Source organism: Petaurus breviceps, unplaced genomic scaffold, assembly GCF_028583685.1.
Source record: "Petaurus breviceps papuanus isolate PSGF00001 unplaced genomic scaffold, PetGlider_PUasm1.0 63, whole genome shotgun sequence".
Taxonomy (NCBI): Eukaryota; Metazoa; Chordata; class Mammalia; order Diprotodontia; family Petauridae; genus Petaurus; species Petaurus breviceps.
The window spans coordinates 766,003-782,876 of NW_027186418.1; the positions used below are offsets into that span (position 1 = coordinate 766,003).

The 16,874-nt window shown below is 38.2% G+C and overlaps 1 protein-coding gene and 1 non-coding gene across 2 annotated transcripts in view; both read left to right on the plus strand.

Moving 5' to 3' along the window:
* The window catches only part of LOC138173634 (ena/VASP-like protein), a 285,460-nt gene that overhangs the window by 22,265 nt on the left and 246,321 nt on the right, over positions 1 to 16,874 (plus strand). The gene's annotated exons all lie outside the window — the stretch shown is intronic.
* Positions 1,504 to 1,609, plus strand: LOC138173654 (U6 spliceosomal RNA). The gene has a single exon (XR_011171478.1). It is a non-coding gene; the product is annotated as a U6 spliceosomal RNA (small nuclear RNA).

Genomic DNA, 16,874 nt, shown 5'->3' on the forward strand with positions numbered 1-16,874 from the left:
ATTTTTTCTGATGCTTGGAGAGAAACAGAGAGAGACAAAGAGAGAGAAGACCTAGAGAGAGACAGAGATAGAGAGAGTGACAGAATCTGTATAATCTATTTCCCTTTCCTTTCTGGTTTGCTTGCTTTTTTTTTCATTTTTTCACAGAAGATTATAGAAATTTTGGTCCTTCAAATGAATTTTGTTATTATTTTATCTACTTCTATAAACTTCTATGCTATAGAATGTAATATATGCCCTGTATACTCTACTACTATAAATCTCTCAGTAGCTGGACTGATATAGCACCAAATTTGTAAATTAACTTAGATAGTATTGCCATTTTTTATCATATTGTCACAGACCAACTATGGGCAAGGAATATTCCTCCCATCATTTATCTTCCTTTATATCTTCAGAGAGTCTTTTATAATTATGTGTGTGTATATAAGTACATATTGTATTTATATATACACACATACATACATATTTTATATGTGTGTATGTATGTCTCAAATGTGTCTTTGTAAATTGACTCCTAAATATTTTATGTACTTTGCAATTATTTTCAATGGAATTTTCCTTTCTATTAATTCCTCCTGGATCTTATGGTAGCTACACAAAAATACTTTGGTGTTGTATGTATCTATTTTGTATCCTACTACGCGGTGAATTTATTGTCTGAATTATTTTCTTCGCTAATTCTCTAGGGTTTTCTAGACCCAAACTAAATCCATTGTGTTGTGACTGTTTTTGTCATTTTGTCCAAGACCTTAGCAGGTGCCTTACAGATGGAGCTTAATAAATGTTTTTGGAATTGACTTAAATTTCTCCATTTTGTCCAGAAGGACAAAAAGTCTCCATAAGAGACTTTGTCAAATGTACTGCTAAAATTCAGGTTATGGTTATGGCATTCCCCTAATCTACTATGTTAGTAACCCTGTGGCAGAAAAAAAAGGAAATGAGATTATTCTGTCATGAATTTTTAAAATCCAGATTCATAGTGATCACTGCTTCCCTTCCTAAATGTTCATGAATCATTCCTTTAATAATCTATCCTAGAATGTTACCTGAAATTGAAATAGAGCTTACTGGTATTTTTTTTTTAAAAAACAGGAAAACATTTTCTCACCCCAAGTCCTTTAGTGCCTCTCCCCTTCTCCATGTCTGTTTGTTCATTTTCCCCCAAAAGCTCAGCAACAATGACAGCAACCTTTATCCATGAGCACTCAAGTGCCCTGGGATACGGTCCATCTGGTTCTGGGGAATTTAATTCACTGAGAATATCTAGTTCTCTCTAAATACACCCTCACTTATCTTGGATGTCCATGCCCTATTAATTTTTTTTTTTATCCTTCCCCATCTGAAGATTATTCTCCTTCACAGAGAAAAGAAAACAAAAGTAGACAAATTCTGCCTACTCTTTTCATCTATTATTATCTCACAAGCAGTGGCCCTAGCACTTTCTTTTTTGCTCCTTTTGCCCCCAGTGTAGCTTTAAAAATTACCTTTTTCTTGTTATATATACTTCTTTGGCAGTATATATTCTAAAAGTGGAATGATATAGACAAAATTAGCATGATCCCTACACAAAAATAACACACAAATTTGTGAAGCATTCCATATTGGGAGGGGGATATGTAGGTAGTGCATTTGATAGAGTGGGAGGCCCAGAGTCAGGAAAACTCATTTTCAGGGATTAATTTACAGCCTCAGACACTTATTAGCTGTGGGATCCTGGGCAAGTCACTTAACTCTGTTTGCTTCAGTTTCCTCATCTGTAATATGAACTGGAGAAGAAAAGAGAAAACTACTCCAGTACCTTTGCCCCAAATGGGGTCACAAAGTCTAATGTGACTGAACAACATTGTGACATTCTATTATGACCAGCATTCCCCAAGTCACGGTATTTGCTCTGTACCTAATTCTCTTTGACTCCCATCAAAATTTACTAAACTGTGTTTCAACTTTTCTGGCCTTCTCTGAAAATGAGAGGCTAATGAGCTTTAAAGAGTTAATGGATGATCATAGTTTAATGCCTTAATACTTCTTGGATTTCATTTTAACAGGAAACTTGAGCAGGTTATGGTAAGAATTTCAGACATTTAGGCAGGCTGGTGGGAAGCATATTTAGGGACAAGAGGACTTTTCACATTCATGTCTCAAATCAGACCCCTTTGGCCATTGACTGCTAAGACTAGATCTACCATGGAACTTGGTAAAACAAAATAATTTCCAAAATGAGGGTAGAAATTCTCAAATTACCAAGAGAGAAGTCATTTAGACATGGTTTTAAACACATGCCCAATTCAGTGGGTTGAAACTTTTATGAATCTCTTCGGCCATACCAGCCTGTCAGAGTATCCATCACTATCTGGAGTTTCAAATTCCATGGTGCGCTCCAGCGAGATTAGCTGTTCAGATGCTCACTCAAGGACCAAGAACTAGTGTGATTGTGAGAAGGGCAATAAAGTTTTTATTGCCAACCAACATTTTTCAAATGTCTTATTAAAAAAAAAAAGAGGGAGGAAGTACAGGAGAGTGGAAATAACACTGATTCATACTGCAAAGTCTTAGCTCCCCTTGTAACTGTGTGACTTTGGTCAAGTCACTTAACTTCTCTGGGATTCAGTAAAATATGTAACATGAGGGGCTTAGATTGCATGATCTCTGAGGCACTTCCAACTCTTAAGTCCCATGATCCTTCAGAGTAGAAAAGAATTTAGAGTAACAACTCATAAAAACACAGAATTTCACATCTTCAAGGGACTTTATAGATTAAGACAATCTCCTCAGATTAGACAGTTTATCCCAAAGAAGGAGGAGAACTAAAAGACAGAAACAGCCAGAGCGACTGATGAAACCATCCAGAGTTATAACCACTGAACACAGAATATATTATACCAATCCATGCGTGCATTCTTCCCTGGCTTCCTTCTGATTGGTATATTCAAAGGTGCATGGGGGTCTGCCTGTCCTGTACTGATTCATTCATAATAGTTCCTGACTCCTTTTATTCCTGCCTAAGTGAGGAATGGGCTAAGTCTCAAGGTTCAGAGGTCTCCCGTGTTCCATTCACAGCTCTGGCAGACTTGGCTGTTTCCTAGTTGGACCTCATGTTTTCCATGACATGTCAGAATTTTGGACAAAAGGAACACAGTAACTGTCTTACAGGCTGCCATATGTCCTCATTGTACTCTTTATTTTAGTATCAGCAAATGACAACCAGATGAATTCTTCCTGAGCCTGAGCTGTGGCTTTCTTGTGAATGTATGGAGTTCATACAATGGAATATCAGGTATGCAAAAGGCTTCAGAATCATAGAAACACAGGAGGTTATAACTGGAAGGAATATTGTAGTCATGATTCAAGATAGAAGGGATTTATCCAGTTCCCTCAATTCATTCAAATTGAAACTTTTCCAAGGTCACAGAGTTCATAAGTTAGAAAGCTAGGACTAGATCTTTGGACTTTCAGTCCATTTCTCCTTTCAGTACATCACAACATGTTGAGGGGTGGTGAATGGAATAGAAAGGGCTCTGAAAGGGAACCTAGAGGGTTTGGATTCGAACTCAGCTCCAATGCTTCACATATCTAAGCTTCAGTATCCCCACCTGTAAAATGGGAGTAAAAATTTTGCTACTGTCCCTATAGAGTTGTTTGTAAACTTTAATCTCAATGGACACAAATGAGTTATTATAATCATTACTAAGCCAGACTCATCTACCCTGGATTGTTAAAGCTATCCTTCTAGCAAGAGAAGAGATTTCCTGGACTTAGGATTGAATCTCAAATAAACCCACATTTGAGATTTTTCAACTCCAACCTTCTAGAGAAAGGAACATTCCTAGGCAGTGTTCCTTGGGAGAGAGAATAGGATTGTGTATACTGCCCTGTCCCCAGGTCCCAGCACATGAACTTATATAGAGCATGGCGTGTGTGCCTGTCAATGTGTACTACTGATGGATTTGTGAAGCTTAACTTGTTGCCATTTAAAGACTTTTTTAGCATAGTCAGTGCCTTGCATGGTCTAATGACCTTCTATTCCTCAAATTAAAAAATCCAAATCCAACAAATATTTATTTAATATTTACTATGTACTATGCATAAAAAATTTAGATTGGATGGGATCTAAACCCTCATAGATCTAGGTTTCTGGTTGGAGGGAGAAGATGCAAACACTGATAGAGTGCATGATATTGCATGAGAATTGCATTAGAGTTACAAAAAGAAAGTGTTATGTGAGGTCAAAGGAGGAAGGTTACTATGTACGGTAGAGGGGATCCAGGCAGGCTTCATGTAGGAGGTGGCGTGTGGGTTGGATCTTAAAGGATGGGCCAAAATTTAACATGCAAACACTTGCATGGAAATCTTTATTGTTCTAGTGGGCAGGGCTAGTACAGAAGCTTAATTAGATAGTTGTACACACACACACACACACACACACACACACACACACAAAGAGGAGGTAATATTCATGTCCTTAATCAGTAACCAGGCTGGATTCATTAACAGTAAAGAGTTTTTAATTAAAATAACTTTTTTTCAAATTTAAAGAAAGGGAATGAATTTGAAAATCATCTAACTCTGTGAAATTTGAAAAACATTCCTATATTAGAGAGAAGATCAGCTTGCAGATGCTGAGGTCATAGATTGTTCACCAGTGAGGCAATGTGCTAGAGTGGGGGCTGCTTCATTAGTTAGTCAATAAGCATTTAGTAAGCACCTACTACATATCATACTTCTCCTTTCTGTATGAAGGAGAATAATCTTCAGTGTGAGAAGGATAAAACAAAAATTAATAGGGCATGGAAATCCAAGATAAATACAGGCATATTAAGAGAGAACTAGCTATTCTCAATGACTTACATTCCCCAGAACCAGAAGGACCACATCCCAGGGCACTTGAGTGCTCATGTATAAAGGTTGCTGTCGTTGTGCTGAGCTTTTGGAAAAAAACAAACATGGAAAATGGGAGAGATACGAAGGAACTGGAGGTGAGAAAACACTTCCACGCTCCATCCGGCCCAAGAAGTTTCCTCGCCCTGGAAGTTCACTTTGCCCCTGTGGTCCCTTCCTCTGATTGGCTGGTTACCCCCAGAGACTCCATTTGAAGAAGTGCCCAGATCAGATGCGTCTTCATTCTCCTCCAGGCGCTAGTCCTGATTCTCCAAACTTTCTCCACCATACTTCCCTCCTTTTTCCTTCCCCACCCTTTTTTCAGCTTCCTTTCATGTGTTGTTCTTCCATATTAGAATGTAAGCTCCTTGAGAGCAGGGACTGCCTTTCTGTTTCTATTTAGAGTCCCAGCATTTGGCAAGTGCCGGCACATAGTAGGCATTTAATAAATGCTTGTTGATTTGTCTTGATTCTATTATGCAACATAGAGAAAGAGACATTCTAGTTAATGGAAGTTTGCTGAGCATAACATGCAGGGATTCCCTTTTCAAAGTAACAATGGATGTCAATGCAGATTAACCCATTTTCTACACTTCATTGTCTTTGAAAATCAGTTGGAGTATTGAGAAGTTAAGTCGCTCAACCAGGATAAATCAGAGGCAGTCTTTGAACCAAGTTGACTCTGTATTCACCATACTATGTTTCTCTATATCTCTCCGAGTTTATCTCTGCCTCTCTTAAATATGATGCCCTCAGCTTGCCACAGTATTCCAGAAGTGGCTTGATCAAGACACAGGACTGAACACTCTAACTTTCCTCTCTCTGGACTTCTGTTAATGATACTGAAAATCATGTTCTTTTTTTTTTTTTAAGCTATCACATCATACTCTAGGCCCATATCAGGCTTGTTATCCACTAAATAACTGTAATAACAACTCATATTTATATAGCACTTTAAGCTTTGTAAAGCATTTTCAAAACTCTACTTAATGTCATCATGTCAGTTTTGACCCCATCTTGCTAGAATGCCCAGATCTTTTTGAATCTTGATTTTGTCATCCATATGACATATCCTAATGTCATCTGCAAAAGTGGAAATCATGACATCTATAACTTCATTGAACTGAAGAAATTAATAAATATAGTGAACAGAATGGGGCCAAAGGACAGATATCTGGGGCATTCCACTAGAGAACTCCACTCCCTCCAGATTCAACCTAGTCCATTAAATCATTTCTTTGGGGGTCTAGTTATTCAACTGGCTACCAACATTTCTGATTATCATTCAGCCCATATCTTTCCAAGCTGGCCACAAGAATACTGTAAGACTCTTAGAACACTTAGGTAAGAGCCTTGCTGAAAGCCATATATGACTAACATGCTTGTCATGCACCAGGAATTCAAATATAATAATAATAATTGTTGCTGGGTCTAGGGGGCTAGGGTCCCACAAACTTCTCCCTCTCTATTAAGGGGTCCCTTTTAGTTCTAGACCTAGGTAATTGAGACCAGATTTAGTACTGGAATTTCCTGACCACCTAAAGGGGGGATTAGAATCTTTTTCTCATGATTTTTGTTTTTTTACATCCCCACCCAAAGCCCCAGGAAAAAATTACTTAAAAATTAAGTTTTAGTTCATGTCTAGGGGTCTCCCCAAAGGTGGGGAAGTAGAAAGTTACTCAATGGACAATGTAGATCAGATATGGGACAGCTATTATTTCCTCTGCACAAAGAAAATGTGTAAAACACATAAGATTCACAGGCTATTGTTGATAAAGACAAACATGAAGCGGTAGGCTATGTCTCTTATGCTTTCCCAAGATATTGAAATGTAACATATATATATATATAGATATATATATCTATATCTATAGATATAGCTATATGAAACTGCTGAATTGGCATTTTACCTTCATTTTGGTGCTGTACTCTCTGAACACCTTCCTCAAAGTTCATGTCTTTGGTTAAACCATGCCAGGGGTTGAATTCTTTTTGTTAGAGGAGTGAAGGAATTGGAAATTTTTAAACCGGAGATAGCATTTAGGGTAGAACTAACTATCTTCAATTATCTGGAGATCCCTAAAATTCCTTCTGATTCTGAAAGGCATTCAAGCATGGAGGTCAGAGTACTAGATGAGAAGTCAGAGGACCTAGACTGAATCCTGGCACTGATAGTTTATTCTAAGGACACTGGTCATTTCCTATCTTTGACATCGGTTTGTTCACTTATAAAATGATGAGGTTGTACTAAATGGCCCCCAAGGTCCCCTTGGGCTCTAGATACTATTACTAAACACTTTATATTTTCCTTTCCAGATCTAAATCTAATGAATACTATAATTCAGGGGACAAAGAGGAATGCATTTCTAAAAATAAACATTTAAATTCAGTAAAGCAGCTTGTCCCTAATTCAAAGCCAGTTAGGTTCAATTCTCAACTCTCCACAAAGGATTTCTTTCTTTTCCAGTGAAAGGAAGTGATCGTTTGTCAAACACACCTCTCTTACACACAACTCAACTTCATCCAAGAGATTCAGTGAGGGTGCTGTTGCTACCAGCACAGACCAGGGTCTCCACAGACCCCTGGACTAGAAAACAAGTGTTTCTTCAATGCTCTGTTCTCTGAAGTCAAACTTGTTCAGTGTTTAATTGAGTCCTTTCATTGAGTTTGTCAAAACATGAAAAAACTAGACAGGCAAAAAGCCCCCAAAATGGCTGTGAATCAAACAAGGAGAATGGAAAAAGCAGGAAAGGGGCAGGGTGGCAAAGGGGTGGTTTCCACAACTGGGCATTTCATGAAACCTGGGATGGAAACCAGGTGCTGCTACCAGTCCCTCATTGTCATGTGACCTTGGGCTAGACACTCTCTTTGGACCTCAGTATTATCACTTGTCAAATGAAGTGGTTGGATTAAGTAATCTTCATGATTCTTATAGTCCCAAATGCTATTAAACCTCTGAGGTCCCTCAGTTGTGAGATTTAAAGCTTCTTTGACTTCCATAATTGCTCAAAAACTTAGAATGTATCACAGTATCACAGAACTTAGTGATGAAAGGGACTTTCCATGCTGTCTACATCACCATACTCTTCCTCTTCCCTCCCTCAGAGATTAAGGTCACACAGGCAGAAAAGGAAATTCTGAATGCCAATGTCAGTCTTCTGACTTTAAATGTGATGAGCTCCTATATCTCTGACCCACCTCTATCCAGAGCTAGATTCATCTCTGGAGCTTAGGAAGTACTGAGCAACTGTATGCCCCTAATCTGTAAAGGCAGTGAGACATTACCAGTTATTAATAACTTAGCTCAAATCACCTTTTCAGCCCTAGACACCAAGAAAGAGCTCATCTTGGCTTGAGGTGACCCTGGGTTCTTGAAAACTATTCCAGAGGAATTTGAATTCCAATAGGCCTTACTAAGCCAGAAAGGCTTTAAGTAAGGGCTCAGCGATGGCTAATATGTCTGTGGTGCAGAGATTGGCCTCATTAAGCTTGAAGAGTCCATAATGTGACTGGTTTGTAGGTCTGTTTGTTTGTTTATATTACAGGAACTACTGTAGTGTACAGGGTTTCATGATGTATCCACATAGATGAAATCCTTAAAATAAGTGTTCTTAATCTGGAATCTGTGAATCTGTTTTCTAAAAAAAGTTGATAATTTTTAATATACTTGGTTTCCTTTATAATCCTATGCATTTTACTTTGTGTATTTAACAACATTACTCTACAAAAGGATCCATAGGCTTCACCAGCCTGCTGAAGGGGTCCAAGATACAAAACAATTAGGAACCTCTGCCTTACAGTATTAAAGTTTTAGGCCTATCAGAGAACAGCAGCAGGACAAGGCGGAGGTTAGCCTAGGGTGAGTGAGTTGTTGTAGCTGCTTTTTAATGGAACTGAGGGGTCATCGGGAAAGGCCTGAATGATGGAAGAGTTTCAGGGAAAAGCAAATCCAAGGAGCAACAGGAAGATTGTAGAACCCATAGAGTATGGTGAGTGGAAGAAGGACAAAGAGGACAGGCAGAGACCTTTGGACCTGCACTGGAAACCTTCCAGGCTGACAGTGATCTATTAATAAATACTCTGTATTCCACTCTTCATCTAATTACGAATTCTCCTACCTGCATGATCTTCTTGTCCAGAGATGTCAAACACATGTGGACTGCATTTGTCATGTTACCAAATGCCCCCAGACCCAGATTAAAATGTAATTGGGAAATATATAGCAAAATAAATAAAAATACAATTTCACTATTCAATCATTTCAATTGTGTCTTGCCTTGATGACCCCATTTGGAGTTTTCTTGGCAAAGATACTGGAGTGGTTTGTCATTTCCTTCTCCAGCTCATTTTGCAGATGAGGAACTAAGGAAAACAAGGTTAAGTGACTTGCCCAGGGTCACACAGCTAGGAAGTGTCTGAAGCCAGATTTGAACTCAGGAAGATGAGTCTTCCTGATTCCAGGCCCAGCATTGTATCCCCTGTGCTACCTAGCTGCCACCACCCCAAATACTATAGAATATAGATAATGTTAATACATGGTTTTCTAAGTCAATATGTGGCAAGGTTTAGTAACTTATAATGGTTTAGTAACTACAGTTTCTATTTGAGTTTGATACCACTGATCTAGCCCATAACAACTTGAAAGATTTTTGCTGAACTACAAGTGTAAAATTGAGATAATCATTTTACCATATGAAATATTATTATGAATAAGAATATGTAAATCAAACTTTACCCACTCTCGTAATTTAACAGTGACCTAGAGAGATGACTTTCCTGTCTCAAAATGCCCTTGCCTGTCAGCACAGATTATAGCTCAGGGCCCATCAAGAGACATAAGCTCAGTTCAAATTCAGGTTATTTCCATCTTCAGGAAATGATCTTCCTCTTAAAAAAAAAAACAGGATTTATTTTTATTCCTTCTAAATCTTGGGATGGGGAGGGCCCATATCCTTACTGTTTTTTTCTTATATTTATGATCTAAATGCTTCAATACTGGGGAGGAACTTTATTTGATCTGTAATTTCCTAAGAGCTCAGCTGGACTCTTCCTCTCTGATTCCTTCCTGAAATATGCCCTCTCATGACTCTGTTGGAAAGTATTCCAGACTGGCATTTGGATTTCACTGAAAAGAAGGAGAGAAGGGAGACTAAGTTTGGTGGCACTGCTGTTTTTCAAAAGAAAGCTCTTCTCATTCCAAAGGGAATATATTTAACATCATTAAGCCAGTTAAGTGGCTTGGTGGACAGAGTGCTGAACCTGGAGTCAGGAAAACCCGAGTTCAAATTTTGCCTTAGCAACATACTAGCTACATGACCATAGATATGTCACTACTTCTGCCTGCCTCAGTTTTTGTAGGACAAAATAAGATTTGTAAGGTGTTTTGAGAAACTTTAAAAATGCTAGCCATTACTTATTACTATTATTATCATCAGCTAGAAACTGGGATACATAATGCCTGAACTGCCTAACTCTCAGAGTTGTGAGAAAAAGCACTTTGTGAATCTTAAAGAACTACAGAAAAGTGAAAATTTTTGTTGTTATTATTTCTTAGTTATGAGATTTTCATTTTCTAGGCAGCAGAAAACTCACTTGATTCTTCTATAGCTTGTTATATGACCTTGGTCAAGTCACTTCCCTTATGAGGGCCTATTTGTTCCTCTGTAAAATTACTGGATTGGACAAAACTAGGCATCTTCAACTTAAAGTGTATGCCTATTTAAAGTGTACAGCATTCATCTCCTGCTTTTGTTATCTCTGCACCTTCTATGTGACCTTGGGCAAGCACCATCCCCCACTCTGTGCCTCAGTTTCCACATGTGTTGAATGAAAAGGCTGGAGAGTAGATAAAGCCTTTTCTAGCTCTCAGTCCTTTGAAGATAGTAGCCAGAATTGTGAAACACCACCAATGAAGGGCAGAAACAAATTTAGGGAAGTAACCAAAGAGCATTGGGTTGGAAATTGGGAGATCTGGGTTCTAGTGTTATCTCTTCTCCTACTTTTTTTTTTTGGAGGGCAATTGAGGTTAAGTGACTTGCCCAAGGTCACATGGCTAGTTTTTGTGTTAAGTGTCTGAGGCCGGATTTGAACTCAGGTCCTCCTGACTCCAGGGCCAGTGCTCTACTCACTGCGCCAGCTAGCCGCCCCTCTTCCCCTACTTTTCAATGTGCCCTGATCTAGTGCAGTAGATAGCCAGGTAATGCTTGATTGATGTCACTAGGGCTGGTAACCCGTACCTATCCTAGATTCATTGGTCTGTGTTTGCCTGTCTTCTCAGTAAGGAAATTAGACTCCTCATTGTTTCATTCCACCCCCATCTTGGATCCCTAAGGAACAAAACCAGTTTGGGCTCTAATCTGGGGATTGTGGAACTGCCAACCTCCCAGGGGAAGTACCTAATACACAATATGAATCAGAAAAAGAATGATAAGATGTAAACAGGAAAAATATAGTCCCTAATGGGAAAGGAATCATGTGTACCAAAATGTTTATAGCAGCATTTTTTGTTGTAGCAAACAACTGGAAAGAAAATGGGTGACCAGTAGCTTGGAAATGGATAAACAAGTGAATGTTTAGTATATTATGCTTTTAAAAAATAATAGACATGACTACTTCAAAGAAACAATAAAACATTTATGGACTGATGCAAACTGAAGAGAGCAGAACCAACAATTTATAGCACAAATATCCTAATTAAACATTGAGAACTCTGACCAGCGCAATAAGCAATTGCACCTCTAGATGACTGATGATAGAGTATGCTTCCCATCTCTTAGCAGAGAGGAAATGTAAGACAAAAATTTCCAGGACATACATTTACAGACACAGCAAATGCGTGAATCTGTTTTACTTGGTTATTCTTACAATGATGTGTGAATTACTTGGGACAGGCATTAATTTTATGATTACAAATGGTCATGTTTGTGCACTTCTGTTGACACTAGGTTGATACATAATGTCTTAACTTGAGCACACAAAACCATATTGAGTTGTTTCCCTCACTTTTAACTAATTTCAGTATAGCTCCTTCATTTGTTTTCCATTGTGTTTTTAGTTCTGTGATTTTAAAAGATAAACAAGGAAATGGGCAAAAGATTTATAGCTTTTTAAAGAGCACACTTCAATAGCTATAAGAGATATTTCATCACCTTTTAGTTTTTAGAAATCAAGCATTTCAAGGATTATTAAAGCCCACAATGAAATAGGATCTATTGATCCTTAGGTGTTATTACACCTAAGCTCAAAAGTGTGTCAAAAAAAAAAACCAAAAGACTTCAAGAACTGACAAAACTATTCCTGAAAAACAGTCTAATTAAGCCTAAGAAAACAAGTAAAAAAAAAACCTTCAGAGGGACCTGGAAGTTGGAGATGCTAATATTGTAGGCTTCTTGAAATTAGAGGGAGGAAAAATAAAACCAATTTTAAAAAAAGAAAACAGCTGCTAATCATTGTTGTGGAGATAAAAATACTTGACCTGGGAAAAACAATATAAAGACTAAAATATTGAAGATTAAGAAAGGGTAATTTTTACCAATAAAACTCACTCTAATTCAAGACTCTGCCAAAAACCATTGTCAGAAAAGGTTCAGGTAGGCCAATAATATTTGGACATCTTCATCAAATTGTAAAGTATTCACCAAAAAAATGTTTTGGGGATTATTTACTTCTGGTAAACCTGGAAGTCTGTGACATGATGCTTATATACAAAAAAGACAGTGAAAGGATCTGGATGGGATTAAGGAGTGGCAAGTAGTCTAGGATGGGCCTGGTGAAGCAGAGAAAGGACCATCAAGTAGGCTAATTAGGTGATCTAAATGGGATTAAGGAGTGATCTGTATATGCAAGTATTCTAGGGTGGGACTAGAGAGACAGTCTATGAAAGAAATGTCTAATAAGCAAATGAGGTGATATAGGTGGACTGGAGTGGGCTAGTTGCCTTGGGCAGAGGAGCCAGTGATCTGGGCTGCTGAAATGTATGTGAAAATTTAGGGACTGGATTTCAAAGATGTGGTCTTTTCTTTTTAGGGGTCCAGGTCCCATCACCCCACCAGAAATATTCATCTTGTTGCTGTTTTTCCAGATAGAATCTTTAAAAAAAAAAAAAAACAACATCTATGAAAAAGACCAAAATGAATGAATTTGAAAATTGAGGGAAAAAAATTTAATGCGCAATATAGAGTGTAATGAAAAACTTCTTCAAGCAGCCTTTCCCATTCCCCATAATGTTATTATCTTCTCTTTAAGATTATCTCTAATTTATCCTGTCTATGTCTCGTTTTTACATAGTTGTTTTGTGTTGTTTATTTCTAGTCCCTACCAGTCAGTCAACTGGCATTTATTAAGGCACATAGTAAACAACCAAACACCGCACTATGCTCTAGTAATACAAATATAAGCAGAAAGAAAAATAGTCCCTGCTTTCAAGAAACCTACATTCTAATTGGGGTAAACAACTTATAAAGGGAGCTGAAGTAAGGAAAAGCAAGTGCTGAGGGCATGAAGGGGGTTTGGGGTAACATGATAGAGAAGGTCCTGTGGTGATGAGTCAGCCATATGGCATGGAGAGGAACAAACATGGTTGACTTGGGTCTCCTTGAATTCAGAAGGTTCAGTCAATCAGAAGTTGGTTGGTTGGCTGTTGTCCTTTGTTCTTGAAGAGGACCAAAACAACATCACCGTGATAAGGTCAAGTTTCAATGTGTCCAACTGTGACTGATGAGACCAATATGAGCTCCGAAAGCTCTACCACAGTTCAGGCACAAATAGTCTGTGTGAACACTTGGGGTAGATTCTCCAAATTTGCACATCCTGCATTTCCTTTGAGCTGTTTCAATTCTGCTTTGCTCACAGAGCACAGCACCTTCTCTGATGTGGGCACGCCATGCTGAGCAGGCCTGTGCCAGTGTCTCCCATGTTACACAATCAATTCCAAAGTTCTAGAGAGAGACCTTGAGAGAGTCCTTGTGTCTCTTCTTCTGGCCACCACATGAACACTTACCCTGTGTAAGTTCTCCATAAAACAGTCTTTTTGGCAAGCGTATGTTTTGCATTCAAACAACATGGCCAGTCCAGCAGAGTTGCACTCTCTAAAGCAGAGTTAGAATGCTTGGGAGTTTAGATCGAGTAAGGATTTCAGTGTCTGGTACCTTATCCCTCCAGGTGATCTTCAGAATCTTCCTAAGATAATTCAAATGAAATCCAGTTTCCTGGCAAGGTGCTGGTGGACTGTCTAGGTTTCTTTCACAGGCATACAGCAATGAGATCAGCACCTTCGGTCTGGTAGTCAGTCTAATACCTCTTCTCTCCCATACCTTCTTTTGGAACACTGAGTTAACTCTGGCAATGCCTGTTTCAACCTTATTATCAATATGTACATCCCTGGAAAGGACACTACCAAGGGAACTGAACTCATTCACCGCATTCAAAACTTCTCCATTGGCTGTAACCAATGGTTCTATGGATGGATGGTATGGTGGTGGCTGATGGAGCACCTGGGTTTTCTTGTGACCTTCTCATCACCAACACTGTCTTTTACCTAATCAGAAGGTAAGGCCTCAGGGATAGTAGGTACTTCCAATGTGAGGTGTAGTCCAACAGTGGAGTAAACTCCTCAAGAGCTGGTCCTATTTATGGTTGTTTTTTTGGTTTAGGGTCTTTCTTTGTATCTTCAAACACTTAGCACAGAGCTTGGTACATAGTAGGTACTTATTAAATGTTTATTGACTTGACCTCAAAAAATCCATAGAGAAAAAAAAATACTACCTTACTACAGCAAACCCTGGAACTGCACAGAATACAGAGCAGTTAGAAACACAGGCTTGATAAAGAAATCAATGAATTATTCAGACCACTGGAAATCATGCAGACCCATGTAACCAACCTGGGAAATTTGTAACAAAGTAGAAATCTCAGGATTTCTGTTTTTTTTTTTAAGCAATTGGGGTTAAGTAACTTGCTCAAGGTTACACGGCCAGTTTGTGTGTGTGTGTGTGTGTGTGTGTGTGTGTGTGTGTATTAAGTATCTGAAGCTGGAACCAATCCCAGGTCCTCCCAACTCCGGGGCCACTGCACCACCTAGCCGCCCCAAGGATTTCTACTTCCTAGAAAATCTCAGGGGGAAATCAGAACATTCCAAAGTATCATAAAAGAAAATTTCCTAAAATTGTAAAAACAAATAAACAAAAAAACCCTGAAAAACAAAAAGAAACAGGACTTGGACAAACAAGAAATTAAGATTTATTAAGTGTAGATAGACATTACACATTAAGGTTCTATAAAGTCTTTGTAATGTATGTTCCTTCCACAAATGCAGCCTAACACCCTTAGAACTTAATAGATAGGTTTTTGATAGGTCCTGTGGCCAAATAATTCATCACACTGCTATCAACATGGTAATGCTCACAGAGGCTCCTGTCTGAGCTTAGCAGGCTTCTCCTAAAACAACAGAATACATCATTTGAGTTCAACCTCAAAATAATACCACAGAACCTTCCAGATCAGAGTATGCTCTTCATTTACACAGGAGTCCAGTATTTAGAACAACTTCCAACCCCCAATGAGGCATCATAGTAGCTGCTCTCTATTTAGTGCAGGTTGCCTAGACCCATCATTATTAACTCCAAAGCCACAACAACAAGGAAGAAAATACTACTTCCAGAACTTCCAGAAGCGCACAAATCAAATGGTACTGAAGAACATTAACAAGGACCACAATAGATTTTCTTTTTTTTAACATATATATTCCTATTAATGTGTTTTTACATTAGTCATGTTGTAAAGAAGAATTAGAATGAGTGGGAGAAACCACAAGAAATGGGAAAAACAAAACAAATTTTTTAAAAGGAGACAGTAAATAGTATGCTTCGATCTGTATTCAGACTCCATAGTTCTTTCTCTGGACGTGGATAGCATGTTCCTTCATCAGCCTTTTGGAGTTGTCTTAGATTCTTGCATTGCTGAGAAGAACTAAGTCTATCAAAGTTAGTCATTGTACAATGTGGCTGTTACTGCTCCCTTGTTTCTGCTCATTTCACTTTGCATCAGTTCATATAAGTCTTCCCAGGTTTTTCTGAAGTCTGCCTGCTCATCATTTCTTATAGCACAATAGTACTCCATTACATTCATATACCACAACTTGTTTAGTCATTCCCCAGTTGATGGGCATCCCCTCAATTTCCAATTCTTGGCCACCACAAAAAGTACTGCTATAGATATTTTTGTACATATGGATCCTTTTCCCATTTTTATGATCTCTTTAAGATACAGACCTAGAAGTGATATTGCTAGGACAAAGGGTATACACATTTTTATAGCCCTTTGGGCATAATTCCTAATTTCTCTCCAGAATAATTGGATCAGTTCACAGCTCTACCAACAATGCATTAGTGTTCCAATTTTCCCACATCTCCAGCATTTATAATTTTCCTGTTTTATCATGTTAGCCAATTCAATAGTGTGATGTGGTACCTCAGAGTTATTTTGATTTGCATTTCTGAAATCAATAGATTTAGAACAGTTTTTCCTATTATTATAGAGAGCTTTAATTTCTTCCTCTGAAAACTGCCTGTTCATATCCTTTGACCATTTATCAGTCGGGGAATCACAGTAGACTTTTCAAAGAAAATGAGGGCAAATTGGAAAATTTGAAATACACTTATAAAATTAAGAAACATGGGCCAAGAGTCCAGAATTCTCTTACCAGAAAAAAAAAACCTCACGATAAACTAATAAAAATGGAAGGTGGATGAGAAGTAAGCAGACTAAAATGTTTACAGAAACAAGTCTTCTAACAAGAAGAAAGTCTAGAAAGAGATAAACCTCCTAACTGAAAAGATAAGTATTCAAAACAATTTTTCTTCTCAAATCAAGAAGTTGTTAGCAATATGTGAAAAGTCCTTTGGCCACTGTAATGGCTAAATAATAGGTTCAAAAGGAAGAGGAGGAGGAAGAAGAAGAAGAAGAAGAAGAAGAAGAAGAAGAAGAAGAAGAAGAAGAAG